General features: G+C 37.1%; 1 protein-coding gene across 6 annotated transcripts in view; it reads left to right on the top strand.

Annotated features, from left to right (window-relative positions):
* Positions 1-974: 974 nt before the first annotated feature.
* numb (NUMB endocytic adaptor protein) overlaps positions 975-25,468 on the top strand; it is a 96,140-nt gene continuing 71,646 nt past the window's right edge. For 2 of the 6 annotated variants that reach the window (XM_077238560.1, XM_077238558.1), the window contains exon 1: positions 975-1,200. The gene's annotated coding sequence lies outside the window, so the exon portion shown is untranslated. Of the gene's footprint in view, positions 1,201-8,909; positions 9,169-25,468 lie in introns of those variants that run through there. The other 4 variants (XM_077238561.1, XM_077238563.1, XM_077238562.1 and 1 more) reach the window with 3 other exon arrangements.

The raw sequence follows: 25,468 nt of genomic DNA, 5'->3' as shown, positions 1-25,468 counted from the left end.
CATCCATGCACAATATATATGTATGGCTGTATTAGCAAATTGTTGCAGTTTTATTTTAACTGAATTGGCTGATTTTGGAAGCTATTGCAGCTATACTGCTTTCCTTTTTACTCCTGTATATTATAATGTTTTGCTTGAGTTAAGAATATAATATTCTAGATTGGAGATTTACTGTGAAAGAAGAGTGAAAAAAATATAGATTTATAATGTCAGACAACATTGTTGGAAATACAATATTGGCCTGGTTTCACAGACAGGATTAGATCTTAGTTCAACTAGGACATTTAAGTAGCTTTTAAAAATATGCCTTATAAAAAAAATACTGGTGTGCATTATGAGATGAACCAACGGCACTGAAACATTTTAAGATATATAAGTGCAAGTTGCTTTCAGTTGTATCAGCTCAATAATGCAGTTTAGACTCTGATTAGGTCTGTTTATAACAGAAGTAATTGATAGTTGTGAAAAAGTCAAGTATTTTAACAAATTATTATTAATATACATTACAATAACATAAGTCCAATTTACAGTAGTCAGCATTTGAAGTGGAACAAAACCTTTCATCAAAGTTATACATGGATTTTGAAAAAATAAACAATAAACTTTTATCTATAATTTTTATTGAAAAGCATAGCATAGGGTTCTACAGAATATAACGTCTGAAATTATAATCTAATATATTAAATTAATCAGTTAATTAATTTAATTTATCAATAAAAAAGTTTGAAAACAAGCAACTTTATCATAATTACATCAGAAAGGTTATTGTAAATATGCAGTATTGGTGGGGGTGTTAGTGTTTTGTGTATATATAGCCTATATATATATATATATATATATATATATATATATAGCCTATATATATAACTTCGGTCAAAGTGGTGACATGAATGCTCCTCCCAGGCTAATTATTTATGTTGTGAATAATTAATGAGCTCCCGTGCTCGTGTCAGCCTGTTGCCCCGCCCACCAGCAGATCGGCGGCTGACGGCTGAACCCGGCAAATAGTCAGTCAGAGACACACACACACATACACACACACACACAAACAACACGTCCAGCAGGATCCAGTCATCATCTGGGGAATATAATACTTTATTTCACTGGTCGTGTAAATCTCTGAATCTGTCTGGTGGGGTTCACGTAACGTTAACTTACATCTGTGGATACGAGCAGTTCATCTGACCCGCCGCTGAACAGGTGAGTCGATTCACCTTTACCTATCCGACTGAACTAGGCTGATGATCGTGTCGATGATGTTATTATAATAAGAATAATGCTGATGTTTGTAATAACGATGGTTTATGATGTTGTTGTTAGCCAGCTAGCCAGCTAACAGACTGTTTGTCTTTGAATTCATAAGGTAGCATCCGGCTAAGTCAGCTGCTAACAAGCCAATAGCGAGATAAAATGACTCAAACTGATGGTTTCTGTGTAAAAACAATGTGTCTTGTGTGATTCGTGTCGAGGGTTTGGCTTTGGTTAACTGGGTTATGGGTTCGGGCTGTTTGTTGAAGAGTTGCTAGCTGAGCTAGCCGGTTAGCAGCTCACCTGCCACAGATTCACTACACTTCACTAAATACACCATTACTGTGATCACCTATCATGTACTCTGTTATTATGAACAATAGAGTAGATGAATATGTTATGTTACGAGGTATCAGGGCTATTGACATGCAGTAAACCGTAATTCATGCCTGTAATTCCTTTAGTGGTTAGGACTGGTCATGCTGCCATAGTTTGACATAAGTCAGGAACTGGACATATTTTTTCTTTTCTTTTCTACCACTTTTTAATAATTAGTCGTCTTATACATCTAGTGACTCAAAACAACCATTGTATGTAGCTGTCACACTCCAGAGTGATGGTGTGGTGAAGAATGGCTGGTCAGTAATGATCATATCTTAGGTCACATAACAACAAATTAGTCACATAGGCTACATCTCAGAATGGCATCATGGGTCTGTCAACTTGACATTAAATAATAATCAGAAAATAGAATGTTCAGATGTGGAACAGTTTATTGAACCTTTAGGCAAAATATAAGAAAAATCAAGAACAGTTTGCACAGTTTTTGTTATCATATATGATAGATCGGGCTTTTACTCATATAGTATGATATAATGAGAATATGGAGGGGAAAACACCTCAGTTTTAATATTCAGTGACCTAAACTGAGCAGAAATATGCAATTTGGTGCAGATGCTGATATTTATGTGGTCAAAAAGTAAGATGAAACTCTGAGGCTTTTAATGTGAATGAATGAGATTTACAGTATTGCAGATTATCGACATAAAATAGGCCTAGCCTACATATTTATCACTCTATATCTGCCAATAATATGTCTTAGTAAGATGATATTTAAATGCTTAGTTTATAATCAAAGATATGTAGTTTTAAAACATATAATGCAATGCAATACTGAATACAAATGATTGAGAGATGAACAAATAAACCTTCCTCAAAGGCCTGATGATCATATCTGATACATTTGAGTATGATTATGTTTCTAAAAATTATCTTTTGTTAATCAAATACCTATGTTGCTATTGCTAAGCAAGTTGACATTTTAGTAACAATATAAAAGTTATTCTTACTTTTACTGTATAAAGATCAGAGCAGATTTCACAACAGAAAGACGTTTGACGTTTGTACAATTATACTAAAAAACCTGGCTTTTACTTGATAAAAAAAGTATAAACTATCAATCAGACGACAGAAGGATTGTAGTAGATTGTGTCCAACAGGTTTTACAGCAAAGTTTTGATCATGTTAATCATTTTGAGTCCTAAGAAATTCAAGTATCAAATATGATTACAGGAAGCTAGTGTTAAGCTCTGGTTTTAGTGATGGTCTCTGACTCTCTGCCCTCGTCTACATGTAGAATATCAGGCACTTTCTGATCAGATAATTACACAAGGCTTAGTCAGTGACATATTGCCCGTAAATCTACATAAATACCAACCAAAACCAAACAATGTTGGATTTCCATTGAAGACCAATAGGTTTTGTTGTAACCACATGCTCAGGGTTTGGCTTTTCTCAGAAGTTTGATGACATTGGGAAACGAGTGCATCCAGTTGATGAGTCATCAGAATGGGAGTTGCTGTCAAACTACACGCTTATGATGGGTTTTCTTGTGGGATGAAGTCATTTCTCATTTCCTTATAGAGGCCAGGCTTTGCCAAGATACAAATCGAGAGGGGTGCTCTTATCTGTTTACTCAGCTACCTTTGGTTCCAGCTGTCCTGCGTTGCTCAGCGGTTAATCATTATCACATCCAAAACTCTTTCCCTCACCAGTATGGTTCATTTGGACAGTGTTTTCAAATGATTGTGCTCAAGGTTGTACAGTTTTGCATGTGTAAGCCTACTCAAATGTGACTATACAAAAACAACAATTTAAGTTACAAAGATTTCAAAGTGGGCTGTACTCTTTTCTGTTGTGAGTAATTAGGTCTTCCCTCCATTCTTGTAATTTATCAGGACTGGGTCTGCTCCGTTTCACATTCCCTGTTTTATAGGCGTGTGTAAAGTGAGGTCACGGCGCAGGATGAATGGCTGAGATGTGAGCCGTGCTGAGATATTACTGCCGTTTCTGCACATGGACTTTGACCTGGTGTGTGTCCAGTTCTCTGACTTACTGCTGACATCACAGTGAATGACAGCACATTCATGAAATGTTATCTGGGAATCCAGCCATACCCCTTTTTCAAGCAAAATGGAGCTTGTGTTTGGCCAGGGATCTGCAAATCTCTTTCAGAACCAGCAGCACACTTTTTGCAATCTCTTACTTCAACTTTTGAGAACATAAGTAATTTAATTCAGTGTGTTTTATGCAAGACGGAAGTTATTTAAAGTTGCAATAAAATGGAAGTAAGTAGCATTTTTGACCATATTTGGCCTGTTTACACTTTGATTGGCGATAGTTTGCGCGTTGGCTTGATGAAGAGTGTTCAGCTGCTCATCTGTGGTGATGTGTGTTGCTGTGGTGATGTGTGTAACATGACATTTAACACATAACACGCTCTCACACGTTTATTTTTTAGCATTGTTGGGAGGAGTCAAATTTATGTGGTTTCAACAACCAGATGCATTTGACACTTTCTCAGTTTAGTCTGGTATACGGCCCAGACCTCCTGAAGTGGTTTGAGCGATCGGATCCGTCTCAAATGCGTTTCGGAGGGCATTTACACCTGGTCTTTTCACGATCCGACAGCTATCCGAACACAGAAAACACATGAAGTGACCAGGTGTAAACAGGCCCATTATGATGCACATCCAAGTGAAACGGACTATTGATTGATTGGATGGAGGAAGATCTGAATGCGAGCTTGCAGTCTATTTTAAGAAAGTCATGGGGTTTAAGTGGAGTAAATGACTGGAGAAGCAGAGAGAAAACACCATAAGATCCAGTTATGACATTTTGATTCAATTAAAAATGGAAAAAATTTCATTTTGGACGGCGATTTGCAGGGAGGGTAGGTTCAGATGCGTTCAATGCTAGCAGGCTAAATTTAGCATTTCCCAGATCACCTATTTCAGCAGTGGTGTAACGCAGTCACTCGGGTTGCATTTTTATGTACATTTTTCAATTGTAGTCTTTTAAAAAGGCATGTGAAATAAAAAACTAAGTGCAATGTATTGTTGTCAAAAATATTGATTTTACACTAGTACATCGATCCTGAAATATCACAATCACTTCCAATACTCATTTTCTGCAGCGAGTGACACACAAACTCGTCTCTCCTCACTCACTCATTCCATTTGCTCTGCATGAATATTGTTGGTGTTAAAGGGCTTAAAGGAGCCGTATGTAAGAATGTGGCCAAAACTGGTACTGCAATCACTTTCAAATTACTGTAGAGCGGTGAAACGCCTCTCCCTGCTCCCTGACTCGAGGTTGCCAGATAGGCTGCAGGATACAGCAGGAACATAGGCTGCTACAAGAAGCTTTTTCTGTTAATTATGTGTATGCTTCAAATGAGAGATGTTTTGCAAAGTAATTATGTATCGCAAAAATGTACTAATGGCGATTAGCCAAATATAATCGTAAAGATGTACGCTCGTATGTGACAGTGCATTAGAACAGTAGCTGTTAGTCTAACTTGTAACGGTAGGTATCTGTCATTAACGTAAGTACAAGTACAAGCACAAGCCTCTGTCACTGTGTGTAACCGATATCAAAGATATTCATTTAGCTGACGCTATAAGTGAAAGCGATCAGCTGTATTTTTTAACTTACCCTGCAGTACACGTCCATAACGCTAAAATATGTGATGTGAAAGATTACGTGTCATTCTATTATTTTTGGCTGTAGAACTTGCATGATAAACAATAATGGGCATGCTAATGTTGTTTTCCTCAGCGTCTCAGCATAATAACAGAGAAACGGGCTCTGATTATGCATTGCTAATGTTAGTAATGATGACTGGCCGTTTTTATTACCCCAAAAATTCCTTACCTTTTCAATTCGATGACCCACCTCCTCCATATGAACTAACGTAACGTAACTTTGCATGCACATGCATAACTTTGTTCGACTGTCATGAATATTTGAAATGTCTATTTACATCAGGTACAAGTTAGCCAAACATAGATGAATCTTAGTTACCTCCATTAATGCCGACTTAAAATATATATCTTGTACACTAAAACAAATGTTTTGCATTTGCAAAAGTTTGCTTTAATCTTTGAGTTATGACAACTCGTAATGAACTTAATCATTTGTAGCATAAACACATTTTTTTTAAGTTGATTTCTTAATAAAATTAAGTTGTTACAACTTATTTCAACATAATTGAGTGGTGGCGCTGGGCTGGACCCAATTAATCTGATGTATTTCAGTTCAAATTAACATCTAGTGTAGCACATGTTAAACGTAACTTATTTAGCTTGTAAATTTAATGAACCAATAAAATATTAGGCTATGTTGATCAATGCCAGTGTCGTAGTATACTTTCATGTAGCCACTGACAAACATAATTACAAGCAGTACTCTTCTACTCTTCAGCACAATGGTAACCACAAAAACTTCAACATGGCAGAAATGGCCCAACACTGTTGGTGAAAACATTGATTTTTCTATATAACTTTGAAAAATTCATCAAGCTGTTTTAGGCCACGTCCACACGAAGCCGGTGTGTTCCCTATCCGATTATTTTTTCTTCTAAAAAAAAAACTCCGTAAACACGGCGTCGTCTCAAGAAATATCTGCGTCCACACGAAACCACTGAAACCGACTGAAAACGGTGTAGTATATATGCCAGACCAGTATGGGGCGCTGTAATTGTGCCACAGAGATACACTATACACGGAGAAGAAGACTTTGAGCATGCGCCGACACGTGATGTGATGACATCATCGTTTCACAAAATATACGGATTGGCTGTACACACGAAACCGCAAGGGTGCCGTTTTCAGATTTATCCACTTTGGGACCCGGTTTCAAAAAATAGCGGTTTCCCTCTCCCAAAACGCCGGATCCGTGTGGACGAAACGCCAATACGATAAAAAATGTATACGTATACAGCGAAACGCGTCTTCGTGTGGACGGGCCCTTAGTCTTCAGATAGGTGTTTTCCCTAGTTGCATGACAAACACCACTGCGTGTGGAGAACCTTATCAACATGCAGAATAATGCTAATCATAAGCCTCAAGCATCGTTAATGCTTATGCTAATAGAGGCATTTGTATCTTTAGACCATCTGCTCTCAGACCCTGGATCTCATTTTACAGGAACACAATGATGGTGTTAATGAGAACTCTTGACTTTAATAGTGTGTTGAAACTGCCAGCCAGTTTCACCTATCAGCAAGTGTCGTAAGAGGAAGAACATTGCGACATTCCTCTGAAGCTCGTCATTGTTGGCGTCATTACACATTCTGCTGCTGTTTTCAATGTGTTTCCCACAGGATTCTGTGAGACTGTGGGGGGTGAACATCGGTCTGTCTGTGGTCTAACGGGGGAATGCACCCGGAAGAATTTTTTTTACATTTTAAGTTAAATGCATATATCAGGTAAACAATGAAGAGCTCAAACACCTTTTCAATCACCAATTTGAATGAACTAAAAAGTTTTTGATTTGACTTGTACTTGGACTTTAAAGCAGACTCAAACCTATTTTTAGTGTCTCTGTCCACATTACACCCACACTGCTGTTTTTAGGATGCCAAACAATTTAAATAAAGTAATAATAATAATGTGTTTGTTATTAATATTATAATTATCATTGTGATTATTATTATTATCCCTAAGACAGTAATATATTACTATTGCAATAACAGCACTGTAAAATGAATGTAAAGAAAAATTTATATTTCATAAGAAGTATTCATTATTTTACTTTACAGAGTACTTGTACTAAAATTACAATACTTATGTCTTCATTTCTTCTAAACTTTAATTTTGGAAGAAAACCACAGTTTCTGTTAAAACATGTTTACAAATGTGTCCCATTAATCTAGTGAAATGTTAACCTTCTGTCCACGAAATTGTGGGAAATGTTGGAAATTGCAATGTGAAAATAAAGCCCACACCCACACACTACAAGATAACCATGGCGATGTCGGGCCCTATTCACCCCCTTCTGACAATCCTAGGTAAAGTCCTTATTATCTTGATGGTTCTACAGATTATTTGATCAGATTCTCCTGTTGTGTGATGTTTGTTGATTGAATCTGCTTGGAAGACCGTAGGGCCGCATTGATCTCAAATCTTAAATATCCAACATTTTCAAACCTTTTTCTTTTTTCCCCCACAAAATTTCTGTAAAAAGCAGTCCAAACACTATTATCTTTATTTCTTCTTGCCCATCGTATTCGTATGCCATGTTTGTTTACTCTAAAGTCACGTTTTGAAATTTTGTGAGCCTTCGTTTGTTCACAGTCGGTACAGTTTTGGTCCCATCGACACCAGCTCGCTTTACTCTGAAACACGCAGCACACTATATAGGCCTACTTATTTACATTTTCCAAAGTTCAAGTTTGGTGAACCCTGCCCTTAAAATTCATATCACTTGAAGTAAGGGTGTCGAAATCGATCGAAATTAATTCACAATCTCAAAAATCGAAATAAAAAATGGAATCGTCGATGCTGGAAAGCAGCATGCCACGAAGAATCGAATCGAACCGTGACCTTAGAATCGAAAATGTAATCGAATCGAGGATTTGGAGAATCGTGACACCCCTAACGTGAAGACGTGTGACCAATAAAAGTATTTTATTCCAAATGTAATTCATTTGGAAACACTTTTATCAGATATACAGAAAAACTGTGAAGAGATGTTGCATCTCATCTAGTTTACCAAATGATAAACCTGTCAACATCCTCATGTCATTTACAACTCTTTTCTTTCTCTTGTGGGACAAAAGATGTTTGACAGATATTTATGCTGCTGTTGTCCAAACATTGACAGTGAGGACAGATAGTCAAATATTTAGTGACCAGTTCCAAAATAGGCAAAAATTACCCTAAAATTAAACTTTCTTATAGAAAAGAGCAGCGTGAACATTCTACTAAACGCCTCCTTTTATGTTCCGCAGAAACACTAAAGAAAGAAAGGTTCATTTTTGGGTTAACTAACCCCCCCCACCCTCACACAAGAGGCCTTTGTGAAGGTGTCAAACGTGAAAGGGATGATTCAGTGCTCTAAGCTTCTTGATAGCAAAGCTAATAATCAGGATAAGAGTGTTATCATCAGTGTTAATGCAGTTCAAGGACGCAGGACCTGTAGTTTGAGCGCAGTGATTTTGTTCTCTGCTGGGTTATCATCGTCACCCTAGCGCTCAAGGACAGCCGCATGCTAATTTGCAACCTGTGGCACACTGATATCTTCTCAATAACCTGCACACGTAACGTCCTGCATGTGCGTTACCGTAAGAATAGCAGTGGTTTTGCTGCTGGTTTCCTGGTAACAGAGCAGTTGCAGATCCGACTGGGTCTCCTCTTCGGTCGAGCATTCGCTCAGATGTTGGCTTGCTGTCAGAAACGGGCTTGATCGTGGCAGAGCCGGAGAGCTTACTGAAGGCTCCTCGCTGACACCAAATCTGTTCTGTTTGCTGCATCATGGCTCACTCACATGCTTGTGTAACCCAAGTCCTGTCGTGCTATGCTGCGCTCGCTACTGTTGCTGTTGACGTTAATGCGGAGTGTTGCTTTTGTGACTGAGGTGAGGTCAGGATGTTTCCTGTGGTTTGTTTGTGGGCAGAGCGTTTCTATTTACAGAACTCATAAAATGGATTTTGTCATGCACGTCATTTTAGCTGAATTTCAACATGCATTTTCTGCCTGTTCACCATTTTGTCAAATTTGTTGCAAAATGTGCTTTTTTTCTACACTGAAAAGAACAATTTGGTGTGGTATTTATATTGAAACTGCAGAAATTGCTAGTCAGTAGAAAAACTGAATTAGTGTTTTCTTGTCAAACATGCTCCAATAAACTATTTAATTTAATATATATATATATATATATATATATATATATATATATATATATATATATATATATATATATATATATATATTTTTTTTTTACAGTGTAGGCTGTCATAACATTTCTCTGCAATTTCTTTGAATTTCTCCTCTTTTCTAGCTTGCTTAGTTGTCTAATAAACCTGCCATTGTATATTATGAATATAGTTGGCTCTGACAAATTTGCTTTTGTTCCTCTTTTATAAGTCGCTTTGGATAAAAGCGTCTGCTAAATAAATACATGAAGACAATGTAATAAAACTGCAGCCCTGTGTTGTGAGCTGAAGATTACCGATGCAGACGTTTGATTCAACACTGATGATTCAAATGTGAACGCGCACATAAGCAGCACAAGCACATATTGTGCTTTCCAAGAGCTCCCTCCCTCAGATAAGATGAGAGTAACGTGGGAAGAATGTGCATTCCTTTCCTGAGGAGAAGGAGGAGGGATGGCAGTGCGTTTCCTTCTCTGACTTCAATCAGTGGACGGTCCTCAGCCGTCCAGGCTCAGAGATCCACATATGTGTGTGTGTGTGTCTGCGCGCATCTCTCACACCCTTTTCCATTGAAAAGGTGATGGTGCAAAGCTTTCTCAGGAACATTTACACATTTCTCAAAGATAGGGTAAAAAAGAAATATAGTGAATTCAAAGCTGTGATCAAAGCTGAATTTTCAGCATCATTACTCCAGTCTTCAGTGTCACATGATCCTTCAGAAATCATTCTAATAAGCTGATTTGATGCTCAAGAAACATTTTTAATTATAATCAATGGTTTAATATTTTTATGGAAACATTCTTTGAAAAGAAAATTCGAAATAGGAATCTTTTGTAACATTATAAATATCTTTACTGTCTCACTAATGTGTACTTGTTGAATAAAAGCTTTATCTTTTAAACATAATGAAGAAAAATCATAGCATACATTTCACATGTATTATATATTATTTTTACACAGCTCTGTGGAATACTTGATTCTGATTGGTCAATCCCTCCATCCAGCGGTATGTAACCACTAAAAACAGATAACGCTGGCTCATCCGGGTTATTGAAATCAGCACTTTACGCTTGCTAGGAACGTTTTTTCCTCGTGGAAGTGTTGCGTTTGGTGAGCTAATAAAATATTAAAACTCAGTCAAATCAATATTTTGTGTACAGTTATTTAATTATGCCATCCAGTATCGTGGACTCGCTCTCTCTTGTTTCATACAAACGCAGCCGCTGCCATTTTGTGACAATTTGTTTTGTATTCTGTTGGATTATAAGATTACAAACCCTTATGATTTTAAAACAGTTTCATCTGAGATCAATATCTCTTTTCCCCATGATTATTTACGTGGTGGAATGCTGTGTAATAAGTGGTATGACTGTTTACCGTATCTCTTAAAGGTGCTGTATGTAACTTTTTTACTCTACTAAAGCATAAAAATACCATAGTATGTTTGTAGATATTTAGGAAACATGCTAAGTTTACATACTCGTTTTCTGAAAAACACTTCTACAGCCAGTTATTTTACACGTTCCTGGTTTCAGTAGGTTTTTGTTTTGGTCTGTGTGACTCCTCCCACTCCCAGTTCAGCCAATAGTGTAATAAGTATTTTGACTCCCCGGGATGCCAGTTAGCAGGAGAAACAGCGTATTGCAGCCTTGGAAACTAGCAAACAAATTGGGTCAGAGATTGCAGATTTACACACAACCTAAAAAGCCTCTGTATCCATCTAAAAATCTCTATGAACGAGAGCATAGTAAAACGCAGATAAATCAACTCATTAACTTTACTGTATGCAAGGCTCCTCGGATTTCGTTCTCAATTGCGCTCGTTCCGTGTTGCATGTTCTCAAACTGGCAACCCGCATGAGTGTCGAGTCTGAGCAGGAGGTGGCGGGAAAAAAAAACAATCTCTGATATTTTGAATTTGGACTGCAGTACTGATTTCGACCACTAGCTTACAGACAGCACGTCTAAATTGTCCGTCTAGTTTGAACTTGCTGTGCTAGCAACTACTCTCTCCGTGGAAACTTTGCGTTTAAATAGCTAATAAAATATTTAATCTCAGATCAAAATTTCGCATCTAGTTATTTACTTATGTGGCAAGTAGCTGTAAAATAAGTGATGTACCTTTTGGAAAAGGGCTTTTTGAAGACCAAATCTTGTCTTTTAAAGAAAATGCTTTTTTTGAAAATAATTTTCATATTGCATTTTTTGCAACTTTTACATTTTTGTATTTAAAGTAAATGCTGGTAAAATGTACCAACAACAACAATCACATTCAGAAATAAACACTTTATGGCATAGATACCATAACAATAACCTGAAGTTCTCATTTAGTGTACTTCTCGATGACTGATTTCTCACCTTTTTTATGTACAGTGACATGCTGGCATGTCAAAAACACAGGTGTTTGATCCACATTACCTCTGATTCAGGGGATATGAATGTTTTTCTTCTTTAGGCCAATCACATAGTGCTAAAAGACAGCAGTTTCTCCATGATGACGGCTCTGGTTATGGGCAGCCCCTCATTTCTTTTCCGTTTACGTACTGACACACTTGCCTGTCAGTTTCTTCGAAACGGCAGCTTTTAGGACCGCGGTAAGCTTTGTTTTAAGACGGTCTTTTTGGGCTCGCCATCTTCTAACATTACACTCTGACACACTGTATTTCTTGGCTGCTTAATGAAAGTTGTTTGATGCCTCCGCTGCGTTTATCAGTCCTTGGCGAAACACTTGTTTTACTCATATTTGGCACTACCTATTGTTATATTTTCCCCGAATATAAAACGACCGCATTTTTTCAGAAGTATTTCTAAGAAAAGAAACATTGTCTTATATTCCTAATACGATAGTATTTATTTATATTTTGATTTAGCTTTTATTTGATATTTTCAGGTTTTATTTTTAGTTCAGTTTTAGTCATTTTATTACTTCAAATAACGCATTTCAGCTTTATTTTTTCAGCTTTATTTTAAATAATGAGAGCGATTTCAGTGAGGAAATGATCCTTCCTCCTTATTTGGTAGAAATGGGGCCAGATTGGGCACCCTGTTGGGATAAAAGCAGTAGCACTGGGTGTACTGGACCTGAAGCTCTTAGCATTCTTCCCTCGACCCTCGCTGTGCTTGAGCAGAAATCACCTGCGCTCGGTAAGCTATCGGTGTCTTTCTGCCCCTTCGAGACGCCACTGAGACTGAGCGAGGTCCCGGCCCGTACGCTGATAGAGCTGCTCTTTGCTTCAAAGCACCTCTGCGGTCGGTGCCACGGGGTCATTTTCCATTAGTTGGACTTCTTTTGCTCCAGTGCACGCATTGGTCCGTAGAACGGCGATCTCTCCTAGGCTTTTCATGCAATACAGTCTCCATTGTCTTGGACGACACACAATGAGTTCTTTCAGTTTGTTCAGTTTAAGTTGTGGGCCGAGAGGCAGAGAGATGGACGGATTGGTCGCTTCAGGTGTCACTCTGGTGGAGAATGTTAAACGCTACAGGCCTCTCTTGGCCTCCTCGAGTGGTCGGACTGGTCGGGCAGGAATGGGATGTGATGAAATTCTCTGCTCTGGTTAGATCCAGCAATGCTGTGAGTCACATCGGCTCCTGTTACCTGCTCTTTCAGTGTTCTCTTTCACCAGAGCACCAGAGCAGTTCTTATCTGCTTTGGTTGGGTTTGATTCATGCACTAAGCCCTTGTGGAACTGAATAAAGCTTTTACAACCAATTTTTGTTTACGGCAAACATGACATAAACAATAATTGTTTACGTCCCCCCCACCTGTTTTAATTGTTTTGCTTTCCGTTTAAATGGTTAAATAAAATTGTAGGCAAACAAAGGAATTGCTAATTGCACATTGAATTAGATCCAGACTGGAGAAAGTCTAGAAAAAACTGCATAGTGCATAAAAAGTGTAAAATGCAAGTGAATTGAAAGCTGGAAAAGCATAAGCAAACATTTATTCTAGTGTAAATTGAATTTTAGTTATTAAAGCATATCTAATTAAATTAAATATATATGTTTAAGACAATTTATAAACAGTTTATTAGAAGTTTAGCCTAACAAAAATTAAGGGCCCTATGACATTTTTATAATAGTTAAGTTCATTTTTATTTTTTCCAAAATTTAGTTTTTATTAATGGTTTAAAGTTTCATAATCAAAAAGCATGTATAATCATTTACAGTATATATTCAGATATATAATTTTATTGATACATGATTTGATTTTGATATTGTACTGGTCAGAATTATTTGCCCCCCTTTGAAAATATGATCAAAGATGGCTGTAAAAAATGAATCTGATGAATCTGCATTGTTAATCCTTTTGATTATTTTATTTAAAAAATTTGCAAAAATATAACCTTTCATTGAAGTAAAATAATTGAAAGTGAGGGCGGGGGAAAATCACATTATGAAATAAATGTTTTCTCCAAAACACGTTGGCCACAGTTTTTTGCAACCTCCTTTTTCCAAATAACAGCTCTGAGTCTTTTCCTATAATGCCTGATGAGTTTGGAGAACACCTGACCAGAGATCAGAGACCATACAGAATCTCTCCAGATCCTTCAGATTCACAAGTTCATGTTGGTGCTTCTTCTCTTCAGTTCACCCACTCATCTTCTATAGGGTTCAGGTCAGGGACTGGGATGGTCATTGCAGATGCTTGGTTTTGTTCTCAGTGACCCATTTTTGTTTTGATTTTGATGTTTGTTTTTGGATCACTGTCCTGATGGAAGATCCAAACACGGCCCGTTATAAGATTTCTAGCAGAGGTTGTCAGGTTTTGATTTTTTATCTGTTGGTATTTGATCGAATCCATGATGCCATGTATCTGAACAAGATGTCCTGGACCTCTGGCAGAAAATTAGGGCCACAGCATTAAAGATACAGCATTTTACACATGGGGTACTTTTCCATACCTGTATGAACCAGACCCATATTATGTGTTTCCTGCCAAGAAAAGCCATTTTGTTTTTGTTTCACCTGTTTGAAGTTCCAGTCGTGTCAGTTACTTTTCAAACGTTCTATGGACAGATGAAACAACCAAAAACAGAGCTTATGGGTTTGGTGCACACAGGGATAAAAAAGTACCCCATGTGTAAAATGAAATACTCTGCTGTATCTTTAATGCTGTGGCCCTAATTTTCCGGCAGAGGTCCTGGACATCTTGTTCAGATACAAATACCAACAGATAAAAAATCAAAACCTGACAACCTCTGTTATCTTGGAAAAAAGAGGTTGCAAAAAGTATTTAATAAAAGGGGGCAAATAATTTTTCCCAATGTGTATAGGAGAAAAACATTTGCCCCCATATATATATATATATATATATATATATATATATATATATATATATATATATATATATATAAATAAATCAAATAATAGGGCCCTATAATTATTTTGCATTATGTCAGTTAAGCACATTTCCCCCCAAAATATCGATTTTTTTAAATTTATTTTTAAAATCCTAATGGTACTAAATATATGCTTTATTTCCTTAAATTTGTTTTGTGAAATATGATTATGTTCCAAACTGTTTTTGTGACATTCACTCATGTGCAATAAGAATATTAGGCTTTTCATTCTGCTGAATGGTCTTTTGACCAGATTAGGTGCAGGAGTAAGAAAGGCTTGCAGGTTTCAGTCAGGATGGATTGTTTATGTGATTTTAGTCACAGGTTTCAGATGTACTTGTTGCTGGACTGGCAGAGCCTGAATAAAGTATGAGTACACAGCCATCAGAGGCTCTGGTTTCAGTAGGGCATTTAACAAGCCTGCAGTTTACTCTGACAAGACCTGCTTGAGCTGTCAGAAGAGAATCAACACAACCTCTGTGTGATGGGCCAGGCGTCCTGCCTCCACTTTCTTTGATATTTTAATAGGAGTCGTGGGGCTGGTATGTTACTATTAAGGTTGGTTGATATCTGTTGATATCTTTGAACAAGTGTGTGCCCACTTTCTACCTTCGTATGAGAGTTTGGTGCCGCTTTCACCGTTCAGATTAGTGAGGGATAGGGCTGGGGCGGTATGGATTTTTTCTAACCGTGGTTGAAAAGCAAGAAATTCCCGCGGTATAGCGGAAACGCTTTAAATTACCCCCCTACTTGTTTTGTAAAAAGCCTTTCTTTAAAATAAATTTCGTTTTGTATAAATTGTATCTTAATTTTAATCACTGTTTCATTAACCAATTGCCTGGAATTAATAAATAAGAAGCAAATATAGCAGACATAGAATAATCAAGACGTGGAGGCGTCGGCGCGTACTCTTGCACGTGAACTGGAGCTTGTCTCACAAATGAACCGAAACTCGGGTATAGGCTACTTGCCTCACAGACATTACAAATAAATAGATAGCTTGAAATGTCTACTTTTAAACAAAATTCAAAACGAAATGATAAAATTTTAGGCTACAGTAGCCTAGTCAGGAAAGGTCTGGTTTGCCGATGTGCGTTTTATTTAGGCTATTTATTTATTTATTTTTGTGCCTGTGCGCCGATCGGAATTCTAGGGATACAACATAGCCAATAGCCTATACTAGGGACTTTAGCCTTTAAATATCTTTGCTGCATTGGATCAGTCTCCTTTCTGGAACAGCCAAGAGCTTTCTAGCATCGCCTTGCATCGCCTTGCATCGCCTTGCATCGCCTTGCATCACCTTGCATCGCCCATAGACCTTAAAACAATCAGCGGATGGTGGGCGGACGGATGATTAGTTTTGTGATGCGGTTGTGGATGAAATAATGATAGCCCATCCGCGCATCTCTAATACGAATATAGTGTTATTATGTGTCAATGAACATTGCGCTCCCCAACTCGCGAAAGATCGGTTTTGCTCCATCTTTTGATGATAAGTTTTGTTTAGAAAACCTTGAATCCATGTAAGACACAATGTCATTAGACATAATCCATGTCATTAGAATCAATGGATCCATGTCATTAGACACAACGTGCACACATGTGCGGGCCAATGTTTTTTTTTGCGGTGATGACAGTGACGAGCTCAGACCGCGGTATTGCAGTAATGCGGTAACTGTCCCAGCCCTAGTGAGCGAAGGTATTGGATATATAATGGACTTTAATAGCGTTTGAGGTTTTTAATGTTCTAATGAGGTTTGAAAAGCTGCATGTAATGGAGTGGCATCACAAAAAGGGAAATTCATCGGAAGTTGTTTAAGAGGAGGAATTTTTTATTGGTGCCTCTTAAAAGCATTCAAATTCAAACTTTTTTACATTGTTACCATAACTTTTTTCAATTAGGGCTGTGGCTGCGATAAATATACAGTGGTGGATATAAAAAGTCTAGGACTCACTAGTGTTGTCACGATACTGGAATTTCTTACTTTGATAAGATACCTTGAATAGATATTTTAATATTATTTATTTTTTGTCTATATATTGTCTATATATATATTATATATATATATATATATATATATATATATATATATATATATATATATATATAGGTCACTATATATGATAAAGCTTTTATGCTTTTTTCATATATAAACGTTAATCAATTACCATTACAATTATCTCTCAAGTATTTGATAACTCATTGTATTTGTTTTTACAATGGGGTAATTTTGTTGCAATAGCTTACACTCAGCACAGGGAAGCTTGATTTCAAATGGTAAAGTGAATTTAAAAAAGACAAGGAAACAGTAATACAAATAAATTACTAACAATAGCAAAAATAAATACAATAGAATAAAGATGAAATTGAAATATGCGTTATTTTTTTCAGGTTGGTCTAACTTTATTATTCAGGTAAGAAACTGAATAAATTAACAAAGTAATCAAATTTTAAATAACTGGATAGTAGTCATTGTAGAAAATTAAATACAGATTAATCAATTAAAGTTACACAAGTTAATCAGTCAGGAGCAGTAAGTGATTTTCTCTTGATTAACATTAACAACGAGAGCGGCACTTTTACTAGGCTGCTGTCCCTTTAAGACCTGATGCACACATGGGTCCAAAATACTGTTACTGTTACACATTCTTCCTGAACTGTTTACGACTGTTACGTAAATACTCACACGATGGACATTGTGACATTAATTTTGAGTGTATTTGACTATTAATAAGCCGCGGACAAGAGCTAATTTTGGCACTTGTATGTCAGAGGTGGCTTTATTATGTGTGTGCGCTTCGGATGTGAGCTCGAAATATGTGGGAATGAGTAGAATTATGTGCAATCCCGTGCTGAAATTCAGACCCGGTCACACCAACATTATTTAACCGAAGTGAATGAGAGGAGGCGGGTGCATGTCATGGCAGCGATATGATTCAATCATATCAAATCTCAGCTGTTGCCCCATAATCATGTGAGATACTATCAAGATTCCATCATCTGATAAAACCCAAAAACTTTTTAACTTTTAATGCCTCAGTTGACACTTGAGTGTTTGTGTGTGTTTAAGCTGTGACTGTGGAAAGCTGATTCCTGAGTTCTTATTCTTTCTTTTTTTTGCACTTAGTTTCAGCTTTCTATACTTGAGAATGAGGAAACTGGGTCATTGTGCATAATTTAGCAGTGATTAATTTCTTTTCCACGTATGCCCCTGAAGGAATAGGGATCCACCAAAGCATTTTTTTTGAAAATGCTTATTAAAAAATTGTCTCTAATAGATCTGCACGATCAAGCTGTAAAATATTGTGATCTCGATTCAAACACCAACACGATCTCATTCCTAAATGACAACAATTCATCAGTCTATGAAACCTTTGACAAGTATGATCACATCAAACATTCAAATCTCGCACAGAGACAAATCTAAAAAACTGTTTATCAGTGCTGTCTGTCATATCGCCCACCCCTTTGCGGTCAGGTGAGATGCTGTCACGCAATATGTCGGCGTCATTATTCTAACGTTAATTTCATGTTAGTATGTAGTTTCCTTGACCCCAAAATAACACTTTATTTAACAACTTACTGACAGTGTATGACAGTGAACAATGACAATAGTGAAGGATGAGAGAGGACCAGGCCTGGACTATTTTACGTTATGTTTTGTTTATGTGTGTGCGGCAGTCGTCCGTGAGGGGCTGGCGCTTTTACTTTTGTGTTTGTTTATTTGATATTAAAGTGTTGAACGTTCGCCAGTTCCCGTTCTTCCCTTACCAACAAACCCCATTACAGCGTCCACACCAGCTGATGATATCGTTCTGTTTATTCTAAACGCATGCTCGTCTGCCACTTTAAATGCTCGAGCTTGTTACAGCAGGATGGATTCTGATTGGTCGTCAATGTTTTTATTGTTCATCAGCTGGATAAAGTCGTTCTGAAAGTGATTCCAAAGATATAGTTTCTCTGTACCGTTATCATTATTGCGGTGGTGTGAACTCTGCTATTTATTTATATTGAGACTGATTTTAAGCCTCTTCTCGTCGTCTATTAAGGGGCAGCCATAATATCTTCATATTTATATCTTGAAACATATACTAAGACAATTTGTTAAAACTTTACAATAAGGTGTCAGTGTAGGTGTCGTTTAGGGCTGCAACTAACGATTATTTTGATAATCGATTAATCGGACGATTATTTTTTTCGATTAAGCGATTAATCGGATAGAAATTAAATTAGATTTTTTTTTTATTATAACTAAATAAAACCGTAAATCAGGGTATTTATGTGTAAAAGTGTACTTTAAAAAGTGCAAAAGCCACACATTGAGTTTTACTAATATCAATATTTGCATTGTTTTTAATGATAATTGCTGATGGCAAGTTGACAAACATGATTATTGTTAAAAAAAATGATATCCAACATATTATGTTTTAACACAATTTTTGTTAAAACAAATTTACACAGACATGTTGTTCAGATGTGAATATCTGAACTAAAAACAAACTAAAAACATCTAAAATATATAATTCATTTAATTTTTATTTAAAATTAATTATATATAAGGAATATAAGGATAAAGAATATAATATATATTATATATAATATATAAAAGAATAATATAAGGATAAATTGATTAAATAAATATAGAAAGACTGAAAACAATTGTGTGAACGTAGAGCTGCAGTAGATCGCGTTTGAAAAACAATTAAAACTTAGTAGACAAATGCTATAAAAAGAGAACGGAATGGAGGTAACGTTACCCAGCAAGCTAACAGGCTTGAGTAAAGGACAGGAGAAATTATGCATTAGTGCACAAGCATTCGCTGAAAACCACTGAGTACAGTGACTAAAAAACAATATTTTACTGCTGCTGTTATTAACTGCCTTTATATTTAGTGCTTCGCTTTGTAAAGACCGTTTTAATTTAACCTATTTCTGCGGTAGCGCTATTTTAATCCATCACTTACGTTGCGAGCGAACTGATTGCGCAACCTGATGCTCGAGACAAAATACAGAAATCCCAAGATCCCGGAAGTCCCGGGAGTCTCCCGCATATTGATTGCGGCTCCCTGATGCCCGCGAATTAGTTCAAACTCCCGAAATCTAGAGCGCGCAAGCAAGAGCGCGCATGCGAGACAGAAGAGACTGCTCCAAACCGTGTAGCGCGCGCGCTCGGCAGAGCGCCTGAGGGAGAGAGACCTTGCGTGTGTGTGCGTACCAGTAAACGCTCCCCGTGACGTAAGCAGACCAACTAATCGATAATGACATTCGTTGACAACGATTTTCATAATCGATTATAATCGATTTTATCGATTAGTTGTTGCAGCCCTAGTGTCGTTTACATTGAGGGATGGAGGGTGGTTACTTGAAATCTAGCCTGTCCCTTTAAAATCTGCTTGGGGTCAGCTCTGGATGTTGTACATGGTTGACCTTTGTTGGAAATAAACTTGTACAGTTGGTGTGGCAGTTACATTTATGTGACTTGTGTCTTTCTGACAGCAGACTGTGTCGGAGATACGTCTCTCTTCCAGGGAACTGTGCATGAATGAGTGTGCTTGTGTACTAACTCAGACTCCATTACCTGTATCCATTATCCTGAGATTGCTACAGGCTGTCTGTGTGCTTTCTATCCCAAATGATCCTCTTCCTGTTTCCTTCTTTATGCCTCTTTTCATGAACGTCTTTCATGACGGCATTGAGGAACTGTTTGGGATAAAGTTGAGTGTACTCTTTCCATCATAAAAATACTTTAGGTAGGCCGCTCCAATACATCACTTATTAACTGCATTGTTTTGCTTCTTGGAGCAGGAATGTCCTGCGTCCTTATTCTTCAGACAGAGTTGTGATCTGAGATAATTACTGAAATATTCTTACAGCCATTGTGCCGTTCATCTGCACTTTTCTGAATATATAACTTAAGACTTGGAAGAACTGTTCTTTACAATAAAGCAAATAAGTTAAGCTAGACAAGCAGACGGTCAGAGTAGTTGGTAGGGCTGGGTATTGACACAAATTTCACAATTCGATTCGATTTCGATTCACAGGCTTGCAATTCGATTCGATTTTGATTCAGTATTGATTGTTTTGGATATCAGGTACAATACATGGCAAATTTTCTCAAGGAAAACAAATCTCTTAACTAATGCTGTAAACTATGGAGTAAGGCTGGGATAAACGTTTGTTTTTTAAATGATTAATCTAGCGATTATTTTGTCGATGCATCGATTAATCTAACGATTCATTTTTTCCAGTCCCTTTCGATTTCGATTCGATTTGATTATTGATTATCTCCCCATTAATTGACTAATAGCAATTTTTACAAAAAAAACATGAATTCCTTAACATTACAATATTTGTTTATTGCTCTTAAAATTCCAAAATAAAAGACAATACAAGTGCAAAGTAATGCATTCTTAGACAGAGGTAACATTCAATAAAACCTTGAAGCCTTGAAAACACATAGGCCTAGTTTACTGAAAAAAAATGCAATTTGTCACAACACATTAAAGAGCCACAAAATAGTAGGCCTATTTATGGTTTAATTTTCTTTGACTGACCAAATTTGAAAGTTGAGACTTTATTAAATGTTCCTTCTTGGTCCTGTCTGTCAGCACGTTGTCAGTGTCCTCTATGTATTATTATGACTCATGATTATTAACGTTAGGCTTCCAGTATAATAATCATCCTGGCGCCGGGTCTGAGTGAGTAATTTACTCTTTAAAATAAAATACTTTATTTTACTCTTTTAAGACTGCTCTTATGAGGACACTCAACAATACGGACAGTTTGGCATAATTTGTGTGTGTTATGGTGACTAGCTTTGCGATTTTCCCGGTATCGTTCAAAAGTTAAAATTTCGATTCTCAGTCCGCCGACCGGAAGAAGAAACCGCTGAACACCAACAAAGAAGCGTCCACTGGAAGTGTTGGCATAACCGAGCGAAGCAACTCGAGAGTCGTCCTAATGCTGCTAATAGCGCGTCAAATTCGCGCCTACCGCGCGCCTACCGCATGCCTACCGCGTCTAGTTATACGCTTGAACACTTTGAATCCATTTGCGCGTCAAGAGCGAAATTGACGCACGTAAAAAAGGAGTATTCGCGTCTATATAAACATAGAAATTATAAACTGAAAAGCGGGCCTGTCCCCATTCGCGCCGCAGGAATTTTTTACGCGCGTAACGCGTCTTTGCATTGAAATCACTTGCGCCAGACGCTCTATTCGCGTCTGGTGTGAACGCAGCATCAAACCAAAGCATGGATATGTTCCAAAAGTGCTCTCGATGGCGTTCGGAGCACAGGTTATTTTGCTGGTTGCTCTCTCCTCGCCAGATGACGAAGGTTTTACAAGTGTTTCTTATTGTTTATTTGCTATTCTGCACCAGGTTAGCCCATCAGTGGGAGCACGGTAACATGTTTAAGTACCTGCAGCATCATACACTCATGTGTAAATGTGTTTTCATGAGGTTTTCAAAAATAAAGCTCTCTTGAGGAAAGTGTACCCCTGTGAAAATATATTCATAAATTTATAATATTTATATTCAAGTTCATAAATTTGATATTTATATTGTAGTTGAAAACAACCCTGTGAGAAATTCATAGTAAAGTTCATAAAAAGTAAAAAGTTCATAGAATTAAAATTGATGGAGAAGGTTAGACTATTTCCTTCAGAAAGATCGTTGGTTAGCTAACTCATTAAAAATATCCTAAACTTTTTTGACCCTGCCTCTTAAAAGAATCGGAATCGAGAATCGTTAGGAACCGGAATCGAAACAAGGAATCGAAATCGGAATCGTAAAAAATTCAGACGATACCCAACCCTACTGAGGAGCCATTCGTGTTGCTACTACTCTCCAGCGCCGCCATCTTTGTTTTGGGTTTGACGAATCGACGCGCATATTTTGTAATCGATGACGTCGACGCGTTGTTCCAGCCCTACTATGGAGTCAGTTCATTAGCCTACTATAATATTGAAGGTAAAAATTAACTGATTTGTAGCTATACAAACACTTAAATTACACTTTTGTTTATTTTTATAATAAGAAAGTAATATGAATTATAAACATTTTAATGGTGGCTGTCATGATTTATTCAAACATGCATTAAATATTGAAAAACATTAAAAATTATAATTAATATAATTATTATAATGTAATTATAATTATAAAAAATATAATTAATATATTCTCCTCTCTAGATTTAATTTTTCTAGCTGACTAATGAGTTTATGGTCACATATGTTTTTTCTGAGGTAAATGTTACATGACATTGTTTACAAGTTGTTCAACTGACATCTTTACACGGTTGAAACACTGATTGAGCGATTTCATGTGACATGATATGGATTTCGATAAGTTGTTCTCTATCTTTTAACTCACTTTTAGATGCTCATGTTTATTTTGCGCTGTAACTGGTATTAAGGCGGAAGAGAAGATCATATGTGCTCCGCGCTGCTGCTTCTCTTGAGCTGCACCAGAGCAATCTCACGCCACAGCGCCAAAACGGTATTTATGTTTTTGAATTTCGTAATAAAATGGACGTAATTTGAAATTTGAGACTTTATTTCATATCAATAGTAACAAACCACAAAGATTATTGTGATTTATTGGATGGGAATGCGCGTTACAATGTTCCATTCATTCATCAAAAACAGGATGACTAATCGATTCTTGAGATTTAAGAATCGATATTGGTTCGTAAAAATGAGAATCGATTAATATTAAGAAATCAAAATTTTTTACCCAGAACAAAAACTAATCCTAATATCTAAAGTAAACATTGTAAGTATGTTTCCAGTAAGTTCGCAAACAGTATGCACTACTGTTCAAAAGTTTGAGGTCAGTAAGATTTTCTTTTTAAAGAAATATACTTTTATTCAGCAAGGACACAATAAATTGATTAGAAGTGACAGTAAAGACAAGTCTAATGTTACCAAAAAAATTATATCATGGTTCATGGGAATTAGTAAAAATTATGCGCAATATAAGAACTATTTAACCAGAGTGAATGAGATGAGTTAGTGTGAGAGGAGGTCAATTAAACGGACCGGCTCAGAATCGGTAAGACGTGAGACGGTCGACCATGAGGAAAATCAGCCGATTCCGATCCCTGGCCGGTCAGTCGGTGCATCTCCACTGATTTGAAATATGTTTTTTGAAATTAGTTCAGGAGATTTCTGAGATCTGAGATTTCTGATCCGAGAATCTGAGATTTCAGGATTATCCCATAAACATAGATAGGACTTGGACGCCCGAAATAGCTGCCGGGAGGCATTGCAAATATGGCTGCCGAGTGAACCGAATTATCCTTGAAAGGGACTGTGTCAATACCCAGCCCCAATGACTGACAGCATTAGAGAGTGTGTGATGTCCATGTGTGATTCTAGCATGCTCTTTTGTGTAACTGCATGATCTTTTTACTGAGCAAATGCCAATCAAATGTCACTCAGTTTCTTTGCATTTGTCATAGTCATTAGAGGAGTGCTGAGCCAGACTGTGCAACATCAACAGTGTTGTATGTCAGACTGTGTGATATACGTAGATCTTGGATAAGACATTAGTCATGACTGACAATTTACCTGGTGGTCTGTGTTACTTTTGACAGTTTCAAGCTTCATCTACATTAATCTGCATATGTTTACACATGCATCTTTTTCTCCATGTTTTGGCCTGATATCCTCACTGATACACTCAATTGAATAAATTTGAAGTTGCAGTTTTCGCGTTAGAGAGGACTGTGAAAACTGAGGTATTTGAAAACAGTGATGCACATTTAGTTAAATAACGCATACTGTTCAGTACCTGTATCCATGGTTATAATGGCATATGCTATTCTGCTTAAGATAAATGTTACTTTGTACTAGGGATGTCCTGAGCCGATTTCAAGGATTGTGATTAAGTTTTTTTTTTTAACTGATCGGTATCGGCTATTGCGTGATGCGCGAGAAGCAGTGAAGTCTGTTGTGTAGCACACACATGTTAAATGTCTCACACACACACACACACACACACACACACACACACACACACACACACACACACACACACACACACACACACACACACACACACACACACACACACACACACACACACTCTCTCAAGCTTCCGTGTTTAGAATATTTGATGCGCGCTTTTGCAAGTAATCGCTCTGAAGTAATTTATTTACTGTGTATTCTTTTCTGCCGTCAGACTATCTGTCACTGCCATAATGTGTTGCTGTGGGTTTGCTTCTTGCCTCGGACTTGACAGACAGGGCATTCTCACACCATAAGCTTCATGCTTTATGACCTAAAATCCATTTTTTTTCTCTTAATGTTGCAAATATTTTGCCTATTGTATAAAATACAAGAAGTTTATAAGAAGTCCCATATTCATAATTGTGACCATACAGTCTATTTACAATGTCTACTCTACCATTGTTTACATCTACCAATGTCTTTATACAGTGGGTGCAGAGAGAGAGCGAGAGAGAGAGAGAGAGAGATAGAGAATCTTATTATTAGAATATACACTCACCTAAAGGATTATTAGGAACACCATACTAATACTGTGTTTGACTCCCTTTCGCCTTCAGAACTGCCTTAATTCTACGTGGCATTGATTCAACAAGGTGCTGAAAGCCTTCTTTAGAAATGTTGGCCCATATTGATAGGATAGCATCTTG

Source organism: Siphateles boraxobius, unplaced genomic scaffold (assembly GCF_051911475.1).
Source record: "Siphateles boraxobius isolate OS27281-9 unplaced genomic scaffold, OSU_SipBor_1 22, whole genome shotgun sequence".
Taxonomy (NCBI): Eukaryota; Metazoa; Chordata; class Actinopteri; order Cypriniformes; family Leuciscidae; genus Siphateles; species Siphateles boraxobius.
Note: the sequence above shows the minus strand (reverse complement) of the source record. Positions and strands in the feature narration are given on the sequence as shown.